This window comes from Hesperophylax consimilis, chromosome 29 (genome assembly GCF_061612785.1).
Source record: "Hesperophylax consimilis isolate HC1 chromosome 29, BYU_Hcon_1.0, whole genome shotgun sequence".
Classification (NCBI taxonomy): Eukaryota; Metazoa; Arthropoda; class Insecta; order Trichoptera; family Limnephilidae; genus Hesperophylax; species Hesperophylax consimilis.
Window position 1 is genome coordinate 14,933,689 of NC_142864.1, and position 15,861 is coordinate 14,949,549.

The 15,861-nt window shown below is 35.8% G+C and overlaps 1 protein-coding gene and 1 long non-coding RNA gene across 4 annotated transcripts in view; one reads left to right on the forward strand and one right to left on the reverse strand.

Moving 5' to 3' along the window:
* The window catches only part of LOC149409902 (latrophilin Cirl-like), an 847,643-nt gene that overhangs the window by 484,255 nt on the left and 347,527 nt on the right, over positions 1-15,861 (reverse strand). The window lies entirely within an intron of this gene.
* LOC149409905 (uncharacterized) lies at positions 14,202-15,664 on the forward strand. The gene is made up of 3 exons (XR_016305098.1): positions 14,202-14,262; positions 14,659-14,847; positions 14,963-15,664. It is a non-coding gene; the product is annotated as an uncharacterized LOC149409905 (long non-coding RNA).

Consider the following 15,861-nt stretch of genomic DNA (forward strand, 5'->3'; position numbering starts at 1 on the left):
CAGAGCTACGGAACACTCTAATAGTATATCACACGTAAATCATGGGGGTGTCGTGATAATAGCCCGACAAGGACTGCGGCTTACCAGGGTCGAAAATGGCACATTCAGTACATTTGAGTACATTGGCTGCCGTGTTTCTTCTGCGGGATCGTCATTTATACTATTAACGCTGTACCGACCCGGTTCGAAAACGATCTGTGTAGAATTTTTTAAGGAGTTTTTGCGTTTTTTGGAATGGGCAGTGGGTCTTTCCGAAACTCTCATCATCACGGGTGATATAAATATTCACCTCGAGCGCGAGACATCACCCAACGCTATCAAATTCATTGACCTACTGGATAGTTTTGGACTCCGGCAATGGGTCAACGAACCAACTCATGATGCTGGTGGAATTATAGACATTTTTGTATCCATGTGTAGTAGCCCACCACTGACCGCTAAAGTCTGTGATATAGGCTTATCAGATCATCGACTTGTCCGCACCGAAATTCATTTCAACCCCCCAAAAGTGTCCTATAAAACAATAGAATCGAGGGAATGGCGTAAATTTAATTTCGAAAATTTCCTTGAAGATCTCAAAAATTCTTCTCTATGCATAGAAAGCAACTGGGAAATTAAGACGACGACAGATCTAATCGAGGAGTATAACACCACTCTTTCAAACTTATTAATAAAATATGCTCCAACCACCTCGAAAACGCGGAAAGTTCGAAAGTCTGACGGCTGGTTCGACGAAGAGTGCCGAAGCCAGAAAAGGCGAATGAGGAAACTAGAGAGGTCATATAGAAGAAACCCAGATGTTACTACACGAGATCAGTGGATAAATGCTCAAAATGAGTACAGAAGCAAAATAAGTGCCAAAAGATCCGATTATTGGATCAATAAAATTGACTCTGAGCGGAAAAATCCACGACGTCTCTGGAACTCGGTCAAAACTATCATCGCTGGTAATACTGTTCCAACTGCTACAGAAATTACACCGCAGGCCTTTTCTAAGTTTTTCTGTGAAAAAATAGAAACCATACGCGCCTCCACATCTTCTGCCCCTCCGCCAAGATTTACAGCCAATTCCACAAAGATACTGTCATCTTTTGAACCTACAACGCTGGAAGAAGTAGGAAAGTTGATCCTTAGTTCGCCAAACAAACAATGTACTCTTGACCCTATCCCAACGTGGCTTCTCAAGAAATGTTGCAACGTGTTATCCCCTTTCCTGGTTCACGTGTTTAATAAGTCCCTAAGCACAGGTGACTTCCCGGAGCCACTTAAGTCTGCTGTAGTTACCCCAATTATTAAAAAACCACAGCTTGATGCCGACAACCTGGGTAATTATCGACCTGTATCAAATCTGCCTTTCGTAGCTAAACTACTAGAAAAAATTGTGGCTTCTCAAATAATCTCCCACTTAAATCTTAATAAATTAATCACAAATCATCAATCTGCATATAGGAGGTTCCACTCAACAGAAACCGGATTACTTCGTGTCCTGTCAGATATAACCCTTGCCATAGAGTCAGGTAAGTTAGCACTTATTTCACTTTTGGATATGAGCGCTGCATTTGATACCATTGACCACGACTTTCTCATTAAGAGACTAGAAGTAACGTTTGGCTTACATTCTAACATCAAATATTGGCTAGAATCCTATCTATCCAATCGCTCGCAAGCAGTAAAGGTTGGAAATAAACAGTCCAACTTCTCAAAACTCTCTTCAGGGGTACCCCAGGGATCCGTTTTGGGTCCACTTCTCTTCATTCTTTTTACAAATGACGTCGCAAAAATTATCGAGTCATTTGGCCTTTTATCTCACTGTTATGCTGACGATCAGCAAATATACTTTTACTGCTCACCAAATGAGATCGACGGCCTAAAAATTCGCACAGCTGAGTGTCTAGAAGCAATCAATCTCTGGATGTCCTCAAATAAACTTAAGCTGAATCCTTCAAAAACGGAGTTTCTCTGGGCAGCCACACATAGACGCCAACATTTAATAGAAAACTCACCAATCGCTATTTCCGGCAACGACGTAACTGCTAAAACAACCGTCAAACTTCTGGGAGTTTATCTGGATTCAGACCTTTCTTTAAAAAGTCAGGTAAATAAGACCGTTAGCACGGGGTTCTTCTACCTTAGACAACTTAAGTCAGTTCGTAGAAACCTTTCAACAGAGGCAACTAAATTACTTGTGAACTCATATATAGTATCACGTCTTGACTATTGCAACGGCATTTATGCAAATCTTCCTAAATGCGAAACTGATAAACTACAATCAGTGTTCAACGCCGCAGCAAGGCTTATCACCGGGGTACCCAAGTTTTCGCACATTTCGGAACACCTCCGAAATCTTCACTGGCTGAAGTGTCCTGAAAGGATCCAGTACAAGCTATGCTGGATGGTGTTTAAAGCTATCAACGAAATGGCGCCACCGTATATTACTGAGCTATGCATTCCGGAAAATACTGGTCTAAGGCAGTCAACTCTTAGATCAGCGACATCATCTGCAATTGGAAGGTTGAAAGAGCCTAAGCGAAATCCGAACACTAAGTTTGGTGATCGTGCATTCGGAGTATCCGGCCCCAAGGCTTGGAATAAACTTCCTATGGAATTGAGATGTATAACCAGCCCAACAGAATTTAGATCCAAACTAAAAACTCACTTTTTCAGACACTCATTTCCATAAATCCGTCATTCTATCCAAATATTTCATTTTTTTCATTTTTTTATACCGTAATTGTTACATTATCTAGCGATTCCGTTCATTCAATTTTGCTATTGACTTGCCTACCAGTGGACAATGGACAATATCAGCGGGAACATAACAAGTTAATCGGTTTAATTGTTGGCAGATGAATCATCTAAATGCGTTTAAGATTGGCGATTGATTGATTTTATTCATTAATTTAATTCATTTAACATATAATATATCCAGCTAACAATAAATCCACCCTAATATAATAGAACTTCCTTCTTCTTCTGGCGTTAGTAAAATTAAATTGTTAATTTTAATTTTAGTTGTAAGTTGCCAAATATGTAAATACTGGTGTATATGTCGTTAAGATAGTAGTTATAGGCCTTAGTCGTAAGTCACTAGATATAAGTCTTAGAGATAAGTCAGTAGTTCTAGTATTAAATATTTAAGAAATATATTTGTACAGCGCCCTTGAGGTGATTTCTCACGAAAACGGCGCTATATAAATTAGCCAAATATTATTATTATTATTATTCAATTGACTTCCCCCCCCTCTCACCCTGCACCACCGGTACAACACGAACACACTCGGCCGAGCGGTAGAGACACGCCGGGGAGTCTCCCGACCTTTCGGCGTGGCTACATACATACACACACTCGACAACCAATCCATACACACAAGCAAACCATACCCACCAGCCAACATACCTCAAACGCACGCACACATTCCAATTTCAAACTTTACCTACGGGCCGCATCACCAAAACACCTATAAAACAACACACACAACATAAGTTACTAGTGTACGTATACGAATACGCTGCTGCCTTTCCGGCGCGCACACATTCCAATTTTAAACTTTACCTACGGGCTGCCTTACCAATACACATACAAAAGCAATCACACACCCAAAGTTAAAGTATACGTATAAGATACACGCTGCCGTTTTACAACCGCGCACACGTTCCAAATTCAAACTTTACTTACGAGCCGCCTAACCAACACATTCAAAAATGTAAACTGTACGTATAAGATTCACGCTGCCTCACAAACACATATAAAAGCGTGAAGAAATGTTTTTAGCAGTGTGAGTATAGAATTCTGTGTATGTATACGGCACTACAAGCTTACTATAAAGCGGGAGTACGTGCTAGCTGTAACAAATATTGTTTTATTTTGAGTGTGTTAGTGTTTCTTTGTTAGTATGCAGTGAATAGCCGGTATGCAGGTCGGGTATGGTGTTCTGCGTGTAGATTGTAGGTATCCATTATTATTACTCTACCTGCGGGGAGAGTTGCAATATCGCATCGTACCGTAGACTCCGTGTTCAAAGAGAGCTTATTGCGGCTTTGTTTTGTCAGAATGATGTTGTTTATGCTTTGTTAAATTTGACGTAAGTTTAAATTTTAACCTACCTACGCGCAGCGCGAGTATCGATAAGATGGGGAGATGCATTTTTACGCTTTTGACGACAGAATTCTGTTGGTAATATTATTATGATTGTATGTAATTGTTGACAATAACTAGGTACCTACTCGAAAGTGCAGCGCTTTCTGGACAAATAAGGCAGAGGGGAGCAGAACTTGTTTTCTAGAACAGCAATTATTGTACTTATTGGAAGATCTTATTGAAATAATTATATGTAAGTAGATTAGCAGCAAAGCTGAAATTATTTGTAGGGTTTTGAAGGGAAATGTGAAGGGAAATTATTGATATATTTATTATTATTGGAATGTCAATTTCATCTGAAATTCTGCATTTAATTAATTCAGTAAAATGAAAGCAAACTAATGAGGAATTATTTTAATTGCAATCCGCATTCATAAGGATTTCATCCTTTGCATATTGAAAGGTATGAAGTTACCTACATAGCATTTAATTTATTTGGTCCCCGATTCTGTTATTTTGAATGTTGAGTGTGCAAAATTTCATCGCTTCTTTAAGCACCCGCATTCCCATTTTTTACCTATTACAGAGAAACTTGTTCTAACTAACTCTTCAAGTTTTTAAGTTCCAAAAAAATATATGTTATTTTTGAAGATAATATTTATACATTTGTTACGCCGAAATGTTAATTATATGAAATTCCCTCGATAGAAAATAATCGCAAAGTAAGATCCGAAAATTATTAAAAACACGTTTAGTTCAATTATTTAATATTTTAAAAGCATTAAAAAATTACACAGTGTATCTTTAAATGCAACTAAAGTATGTGTCGAGAGATTTTTGCTCTATTTAACAAGTCGTGTTTTATTAAATATTTTTGCTTGATTATTATCGTTTTTTTTTTAATATTAGCGCGCTCCCTCTAACATTCGTATTTACATATCTCCCATTCAAACCATCTTTGAATGCTTACTACGGGGCCTTAAGGTGTAGCAATGGGGAATGGGGGTGGATTATCGAATTCTCAAGTGACAGTCATCTCTTGTTTTGAAGGTCAAGTGTGCAAAATTTCATCAACTTGGAATAAAACTGAAGATTTGCATCAAAATAAAGCAACGCCCGCCGCCACGTACAACTCTTCTATTTAATATATCTATTTTTAAAGATAACCTATTAACTATAATAATAATAAATTTGGATGATTTGTAGAGCGACGTTTTTGTGCAAAATCACCTCAAGGACGCTGCACAAATATATAATACATTTCTACAATGATCTTATGTTATTAGTGTTATTACTAACTATGCGAGTATATGGAGATAATACACAGTACCATACTTACCTGGTAGGTCTCTTGAGATTAACACTTAATTAACATTATAAAGTCTAGGTCTAAAAATTGATGGAAATTTAAAATGGACCAATCACATTAGCTATTTAGATAATAAAATTAAAAAACTAAGTTATTTTTTTCAAAACTATCAGGAATTTGCTCATTAAAAAAGACTTAATCAAAATTTTCATGGCTCTCTCTCTGCCAATCACTGTTAGAATACGATATTATCGGATGGGGCAGTGCAAATATAAATATACTAAATCCACTAATTAAAAGTCAAAAAGCCATAATGAAAATTATAATGAAAGTTCCTGTAGGAACTAGCACTGACGAAATCTTCACCAATCTTAACATCATTTCAATTAAACAACTATATTCTAAAACTATACTCATTTACATTCGTAAGTACAAAACCCAAAAAATATCAACAAACACGTACAATAGAAACACTAGATCTCATGGTCAAAAACTTATCCAACAAATAACTCTACTAATACAACTTTTGGGCAAAAAAGCTTCTTATATCATAGTATTAAACTCTACAATAAAATACCACTCTCACTCAAAAACCTCAACATTATAACATTTAAATCTCAAATAAAAAGCTGGATACTTAATATAGGGAGATCTGAAATAGAAAATATACTGATATCAAACACAGACTAAAACAGAATCTACTAAACTGAACTATACAAAAAAACACTATCTTACTTATTTTAAAATTATTAAAAAAAAATTATACTACATGATACATGTTCATAATTAAATTCATATGTAACTTTGTTGTAATATTAATTTTCTTATAATTAAATTATAATATGTAAATGAAATCCTCAGCACGGGAGATCCCAGTGAGGATAACATTATCTCTATATTTTACTAAGAAAAGAAGACAGTAAATCATTATTATCATTATCATTATTAGCGAAATTTAGATACAGCATTTAGGACATAATAGCCAAATTGGATATAATTGGACTTTCTCTCAGGAATCAAATATTTAATTTAAGGGTAGGACAGCTTAAAAAGGTAAGTTTTTAGTTTAGACCTGAATTCTGTTAGACTTGTTATGGATCTTAGTTCCGGAGGGAGTTTATTCCAAGCCTTCGGCCCAGATACTCCGAAAGCGCGATCACCAAACTTAGTATTTGGCTTGCGCATAGGTTTTATCAGTCTGCCTACAGCTGTGGATGTTGCTGATCTAAGAGTTGACTGCCTCAGACCAGTGTTTTCCGGGAAGCATAGTTCAGAGATGTAGGATGGGGCCATTTCATTGATGGATTTACACACCATCCAGCACAATTTGTACTGGATTCTTTCAGGGCACTTGAGCCAGTGAAGGTTACGAAGGTGACGAAGATAAGTATTAACTAACTTAATGTAACTGTAAGTTTGTATAAGATGGCGATAACTAGGTCTACGATAATTTTGTTTCTTTCAAATGAAGTTAAAACACAATATTGTAACTTTGTATTATTTGTTTTATAAAATCTAATGACAATTCTCATTTGTTTAAAATTTTTAAAAATCATATCGGTGATTACCCCTAACCCCTTAAGATAGCATAGGTACTAAACGATGGTGTTGGTAAAGTGCAGTACGCTGCAGTTGGATGAAATAATGCATGATGTTGACAGATAAGGTTGCAATGTATCGGCCTCCGTGGTCAAGGGGTAAGGCTCTCGACTCTCGACTAGGGATCTGGAGACTATATGCGGTACACCACAAGAGCCCCAACTACTTCCAACCGACTAGAGCCAATGATAACTAAGGCATCCCCAATTCAGGTAAGTTGTGAGGCTGAAGATTGTAGGCAGAGAAAGGAGATGGACAACAAACACGGCCAAAACATCAATTCTGAATTAATGTGAATATCCGCCTTTTGAAATAAGTAATGACAATTTCCCACGAAACTATTTACAAAGTGAGTAGTAATGTTGATAAATGATTTACAAAACACGTAATTGTTTTTTTACATAAAGCTGCACATAACACACGTGTACGCTAGGCCATCGATATTATCGATGTCTGTACATAATAAGATAGATCCTAGGAAGTAATATTTGTTGTTCGACCTCTTAAGGTGATCTTATTTTTAAGCAATAATTATTAGACTGAAAAACCCATATAAGTTGAAAAAATCTTCCGAGAAAAAATACATTCCGCCAGCAGGAATTGAACCTGGTATTTTTCATTTAGCAATTATTGGTCATTAGATTCTTTCTATTTTTTATCGGTATATTTTTTTCATTTTATATAGATATTTTACTAATAATTAAACCTGTCTATTAAAAATTAGTTTATCATTAAAAATAATGATGTATATTAACTGTCGTCTGTCATCTGTCAAGGTGACAGATCCCATACAAATAAATGATATTCCGCGGCAGTTCCCCAGTTGATCTAACCCTGATGATTATAGCGTAGTGTGACACCTCAAGTTAAAATACGAATAGGTCACGCCCAAATTATGCGTTTTGTGCCTTAGGCTTAAGAGTAAAAACACTGGACATTAATTTTAAATTTGATATTTTACCTCCCTATTTACTTTGCTATAAGTGGCTAAAATAGAGTTGATATTTAGAATATATATTTTATAAAATTTGTTTTAACATACAATTTTATTAAGGAGAATTGAAATTGATGAAAGAATCATAAATGTGCAAGCAATACCAGAATTTAACATCCCTAATATCTCTGCCTAAACCGACTTAACGTATCCTGGAATTTTAATTCTAACCTAATCCTTCTGTAAACAAAATGTGGTACAAGAAATCACCTTAATTGAGTCACCAAAATGTTACAAAATTTTACCAAAGCACCCAATTAGCCGAGAAAAATGTTCCGCTAGAAAGAATTTTCATTCAAAAAGCGACAACAAAAAAAATTGCAGCAAAAAATAAATACAACAAAAAATGTAAAGATGTTAGTCCCAATCAATAGGAAACGCGAATAATAATATATACCTACCCTTTATAAGAGTGGATGTTAAAAAATGTTGCTGTCTTGTTTTATCTTGCCTGTAATTAATGTGCTGGAAAGAGACGGGAGGTGTTTTGGGATACCGTTTGAGGTAGGTAGGCATTGAAAATAGGGGTTTGTCGGTATAGGATATAAGCTCTGTTGTAATTTCTCCTTCTTTCTGGTAAACGATGCGTGTGACGGAAAGAGAGGTTGCGACGGAGCTCTCGGCGGTATAGGCATACCAGGAGGGATGTAATCCTATAAGCTGTTGGCCCCTTTTGAACTAAAATCGGTGTTTTGTGTGTAGAGCTTTAGTGCCTACTTTGTATTGTATTTTAATAAATACATATTTATTATAATATATTTTTGGCGATATTACGACCAACATGACATAATCAAAACCGAGGCGAAAAAATAATGAATCTACTTACTGACGAACCATCACGCCGTTTTTCCGCAGGGGTAGGCAGAGAGGATGGACCGACACTCGGTCTTGACACACACTCCTTACCTCATTCACATTCATACATCTTCTCCTACATTCCCTTCAGTTATTCTGACTCTTGGGATGGCCAGACTCAAGAACTTTGTGAACTTGTACCATTCGCCGCTTCATATATTATTCTTCTTAAGAGAAAGCTAAAAGCAAAAAAATGTGTATATTCTTGGTACGGTGCCTTATATTGTCACGAATGTAGGTAAGAGGCATTAAACTCGCTTGAGAAAAGGAGTCTAAAAACGTTCGATTTCAAGCACAAAAGTGGTTTTTATTTATTTTGTAAATAATTTTAAAAGAAAGCAAAATAGTTAATCAAGGGAAACTGTCACAGATAATCTTAGCTATAATACTGTATTTTATAAAAGTTGTATCCTTTACGCTTTCATACAATTTTTTTTTTTTATCGAGTAATTTATTTTATTTTATTTGAATTCTACTCAGGGGAAACGACAGGAAAACCTTCAATTTATCTAAAGAATATATTTTGGTATTCATAATGTACACCAGTTCGATGTAAAGATTAATCAAAATAGTGATTTAGCATCAAGCTTCGCCTTAAACATCCGTTATTCGTTCGACATGCACAAACCATTTATTTAAGCGTAACTCGGGAAAGAAAAAAAATGTGAAAAGTATTTTAATTTAGTTTTAGGTTAAGGTAAGATTAATTTGATTTTAATATTTTTAATATCAACATTTCTTAGGAAATTGTAAGTTATCCCAACGAAGAAGTCATTAGATTTGAAACATGTACATTATTATTAATTAAAAGTGGCGTATACAAAGTATTTCATTTTCCCATGATTATTCATAGTTTCACCACACGAACACCTCAGGGTTCACATTTTTACAGAATTCAGTCTACTTTCATCCTTCATTTGTCAGTTCCACGTCTCACTGCCATACATCAGAGTAGGTACCAGCAATCTATTGTGGACTGCTAGTTTTGATTTTTACGACATAATGAATCTACATAATGAGTATCTTAAATTACAAGATTTTTGTCTCAATAAGCACTCTCGAACGGTGATCACTGACGTAAAGAAATTTTGAAATTTTACTTCGTACGACTAAGTAAAAAAGAAATATAGCTTGTAAATTACACCAATCAACTACATTGTAAATATAGCTTTGAATTAGTGATCGACGAACCGGCGGATGCAATTTGTTAGACATAAATAGATAATAGTTTGACTAGTCTATAGTTAGTAATAACATAGATTATTGTAGAAATATATTAAATATTTGTACAGCACCCTTGAGGTGATTTTTCGCAAATCGGCGCTATGCAAATCATCCAAATATTATAATTTTTATTGAAGTGGTCGATAGTCTAGAGCAGCGATTCTTAACCTCGGGTCGCGACCCAAATTTGGGTCGCGAGAGGTTTTGGGTTGGGTCGCGGAAATCGCGTATTGATATCCCGATCGATGTCACTAAACTAGTATAGTCACAATTATTACTACTCTCAGAACAAGGACATCTATTGTTCACAATCGCGACATGTTAGTTCTGTTTTAATGGGCGGAAGGGCGCGGGGCGCAAAGCGAGGAGTGCGCGCCATCGCCACCGCTCGGCTCACGCAGTCGGCATCGCTCGGTTCGGCTCGGTCACCACCCGCGCCGCCCGCCGCACCGCGCTGGTCGGTCGGTCTCGTCTCATCTCGGTCAGTTTGCTAGCGAGTTTGTTTACGATTGCACGCTCGTTCTCATACTGTTTTACGTGAATAACGTTTATACTTGACTACAATACACTCTTTGTTGACAACTACAAAGTGCTACAAAATTGTGATAATCAATTGTGGAAGATTAAAAGTGCAACTCGCGATTGCTGTTATCGAAAGAAGGTAAAATATTTTTTTCCAATAAATGACATTGTTAGCCTACAATTCGCCGATGAACGAATAGAATAGTATATTTCTATAATTTGTCGTTTTGTTTCAGTAAGTCTTTCGAATTGTGGACAGTCATGGCGAAACGGATGTTAACATACAAGCAAGAATTTTTAGCCTTAGGATTTATTGAAATAAAAGATCGCTCTGGTGTGCCACGTCCACAATGCGTGGTTTGTACGCAACTTCTTTCAAATGAATCGCTAAAAATAAACAAATTGAAGAGACATCTCGAAAAAGTCCATCCAACGTACGCAAATAAACCGCTTGCTTTTTGGAAAGAAAAAGAAACACAAACAAAGCGCATGAGACTTGATGCACCATCAAGTTCAGCAACAGTTTCGTTAGAAAAAACTACCTACGCTTCTTTCGAAGTAGCTTTAAAAGTAGCTCAATGTAAAAAACCCCATAGTATTGCTGAGCAGTTGATTAAACCAGCTGCAATAGCCATGGCAAGAACTGTCTGTGGAGATGAAATTGCAAAGAAGCTGGAAATGGTGCCAATTTCAAACGATACTGTGAAAAAGAGAATAGATTTAATGTCATCAGATATTTTAGAACAATTAATAACGGATCTCAAAAAAGCCATCAAATTTTCAATTCAAATCGACGAATCAGTTGATATTGAAGATTTCCCACAGCTGTTGGTGTACGTAAGATACAGAACTCCACAAAATTTCAATGAAGAGTTCCTGCTTTGTGAAAAGCTCTCTGAAACTACAACTGGGGCTGATATATTTCTTTTAATAGACAAGTTCTTTGTGGAACACCAATTACTGTGGGACAATTGTCTTGCAGTCTGTACAGATGGAGCACCGGCAATGATAGGGAGTCGCATCGGGTTTTGTGCCAAAGTCAAGGAACGAAATCCAGAGGTTGTTTTAATACACTGCTTTTTACATCGAGAAAACTTGGCTACACGTGATATGCAGCCAGATCTACATCAGGTGTTACAGGACGTAATACAAATTATAAATTTCATAAAGGCACGCGCTATGAACTCTCGGATATTTCGACTGATGTGCGAAGAAATGGGTTCAGAACACCAGAATTTATTATACCATTCGGATATTCGCTGGCTATCCCGCGGAAAGATTCTAGCTAGAGTTCTTTCTCTTAAAACAGAAATAGAAATATTTTTGACAGATAAAAGACACGAATGTGCTGATCGCTTCAGTGACAACAAATGGATGGCTAAATTGGCATATTTGGGTGATATTTTCCACCACTTGAATCAGTTGAACACAGAAATGCAAGGTCAAAATCGCACTGTAGTAGACATTTATGAAAAAATTACTGTTTTTAAAAACAAAACAAAACTTTGGCAAAATAAAATTGCTCAATGTCAATTGGCAGCGTTTCCAACATTAAACTTGTTTTTGGAAGATCTTAATCTTAATGGCAACCGTATTTTCGTGGAGACCATGCCTATTTTTTTAGAACATTTGAGAAGACTTGAAAATGAAATGGAAAGATATATTCCACAAAATGTCCATATCGTGAAATACAGTTGGGTAAGAAATCCATTTGAAGTAGATGTAATGGGCGTTGAAAACGATTCAGCTGGATTACAAGAAGAATTGCTCGAAATGCAAGGTGATGCACTTTTAAAAGAGAGATTTGCCAGAACGAGTCTCACAAAATTTTGGGCACAATTATCTGGGAAGCCTGTTCTGAGCAATGAAGCTGAAAAAGCCCTGCTACCTTTCCCAACTACTTATTTATGTGAAGCAGGATTTTCATGCCTTGCTGTTATGAAGAATAAGTACAGGAATAGGTTGGATCCTCAGCATGACATGGGGTGTGCACTTTCTATAAACATAACTCCACGTATACATGATCTTTGTTCAAAAATACAACACCAGGGTAGTCACTGATTATTTTGCTGTAAATTTTTTAACTGTTTTAATGCTGGTCTGATTTTAATACAGAACATTTAAATAAATTTGTTTATTTCTAATTTTACCAATACATCGTATAAATTTTATAGTATAAAATTACATAACCTGTCAATGGAAAAAAAATAAAAAATTAGATTAGGGTCGCGTACTTCAAATATATTCGTACCTTGGGTCGCCAGCCAAAAAGGTTAAGAACCACTGGTCTAGAGGGCAGGAAGCTCGACTAGCGGTAGGGCAGGGTTCTATTCTATACTGACAGCGGGTAACCTGATCACCCCTTTCAACACATTTAATGCTATATATGAACCATAAATGTTAGGGTTTATATAGGATTTTAAAAACAACTTTAATGAAATGTTGAATGAATTAACGTAACTATAATGTACCAATTTTTTGTTTTAAATACAAACTTCAAAGGACCAATTGGCAGAAAGGAAACGACAGTATGACTTGAAAATGAATTTGGCCTACATAGAAACTGAAGAACTTAACAGAAGAAGGCAGCAGAACTTCCAGTAAGAAACTTTATCGGTGGAGCTCTCCGTTTGCGAGTTTTAGTAGCACAAAAAAAATTACAGCTCATTGTAATACACATGCATGTGATAGGCTTGGCCAACTGGTATTGGTTACTTTTGACTAAATTAAATGTGTGGGAAGAAAAGAAATCATTTCGTACGACGAAGTAAAAGTTTTCTGAAGTCGAAAATTGAAAAGGTGTGTTGAATATTGAATACAGCATAAAAAGAGTGATTTAATGAACTTGACGTGGTTACCAAAGTACAGATAACTTTGAAGATGGGGACTTAGCCAAAATATAGAAAAAATATTTTTAAATAAAAACCTTCCGACTGCGCCAATATAATAATGTTATTTAGCGAAATTTAGATACAGCATTTAGGACATAATAGCCAAATTGGATATAATTGGACTTTCTCTCAGGAATCAAATATTTAATTTAAGGGTAGGACAGCTTAAAAAGGTAAGTTTTTAATTTAGACCTGAATTCTGTTGGACTTGTTATGGATCTTAGTTCCGGAGGGAGTTTATTCCAAGCCTTCGGCCCAGATACTCCGAAAGCGCGATCACCAAACTTAGTATTTGGCTTGCGCATAGGTTCTATCAGTCTGCCTACAGCTGCTGATGTTGCTGATCTAAGCGTTGACTGCCTCAGACCAGTGTTTTCCGGGAAGCATAGTTCAGAGATGTAGGGTGGGGCCATTTCATTGATGGATTTAAACACCATCCAGCCTTAGAGTAATAATATACAAGAGACCGCACTAATATTTGTACAAATCGTTGACATACTCGCAAAATAATGCTCTCCCTTTTAGCTCGGTTCCATTAACGTACAAAAAACAGAGACAAACAATTTCTGTTAAAAACATACTGTCTAAACGGTATGAAGCGAGTTTTTAAAGCGGGCGAAGTTCACACCAGTGTGATCTGTCATCCGTGCGTAGGCTCAAAAGTGCAAACATATTGATATTTTTACGTTAATTGAGCGAATTTAAAAAAAAAAAACACTATGGCTATATGTGCTATGTATGGGTGCTTCAACCGAAGCTCGAAAGGAACAAAAAAAATCAGTTTTCACAGGTATTTATTAAAGAATACATGTTTTTCACTGTATTCATCTTTGATATCAAATATTTTATATCCTTAACTACAAAACCACAAGTAACTTCCACCATTATATAAACAATCCTTGCACTATTTGTATCTATATAATAAACATCCGTTTTGTATGCGTTTTAATGCACTTTTAATATGTTTAACTAACAAGAAATCTTGGCTAAATTATAATAATGCAACTTACCTATTTCAGTCGGCATCTGAATGTATCTCTGTCTCTTTCTCTCTCATAATATGAACGCTAATTTGTTGGTAAATGGACAGAGACGGAATAATTTTTGTCTTTGTTTTTTTTTTCGTTATAAAAAATTCAGGGCTGTGCTGAAATTGGTTTAGTATTAAATATTTAACTATTTACAGTTTTCTAAAGGATGAAAAAAGGCTAATGAAATGGATTCGTGCAACAAATCGGGAAAATTGGACTCCCAAATACCACAGTGCAATCTGTTCCGCACATTTGAGCACTTAGACACAACGAAAACAAAGGTCCGTCTAACGGATTTCGCGGTGCCTCAATCTAATTTAAGAGTACCCTTGGTTACACAAAAGGTTTTTATGATTTTTTTTTCATCCGCTTTGACACCACCATAAAAAATATTTGGTAATGACTATTGACTAATAAACCACTAACTTACTATTAACTAATACAGAATAATATTTTCAGATTATACCAAACTCAAATGTGTCCTCCCCGCCTGTGTCAGATTAGTTTATCCATCAGATGACGTAATTTTAACTTGTACAAATAGTGAACGGGTTTTCAGAGAGGCGCTTAGCCGATCTGGCGGTAAAATAATGTAATATCTTAATGATATCTTACTTTCTCACATGTTAGACCAGTCACCACTGGAGAACCTAGGAGAATTAGAAATACTGTGATGTCTGCCATTTTTAAAACTTTTTTATGTTAGCATGCAAAATTTTTATATTAAAAAAATTATGTTTATTTTGAATTATAACATTTGGAAGCGTATTTTATCATCTTTCCAAAACAGTTTTTAGTTTTCGGATACATTCAGAAATATTCTATTTATTTGGATTTTTTTGCTAAACGGAAATATTTCGACTCTCTGAAAAAATACTGTCGAGGCCTGAAGAGTTAGGTTAATTTTCGATGGAAATGAAATTTATTTTATAATTTTATTCACATGATAATAACTTTCTAATTGTTCATATTTATAATGTAATATATTAAAATATATATACTAGAAATTGCATTTGATTATTTACGACTCACGACAAAATACCTAATTGTTCTAACTTTTGACAACCCTGCATCAGTTTGTAGACCAAATGCTCTTTGGTCATCTTTGGTCCAAAACCACTTACAACATTTCGCATAGCACGGTCTCTTGTATATTATTACTCTAAGCATCCAGCACAGTTTGTACTGGATTCTTTCAGGGCACTTGAGCCAGTGAAGGTTACGAAGGTGTTCTGAAATGTGCGAATATTTTGGAACCCCGGTTATGAGCCGTGCTGCTGCATTAAACACTGATTGAAGTTTGTCAATTTGATATTTTGGAAGGCTGGCATAAATGCCGTTGCAGTAATCGAGACGTG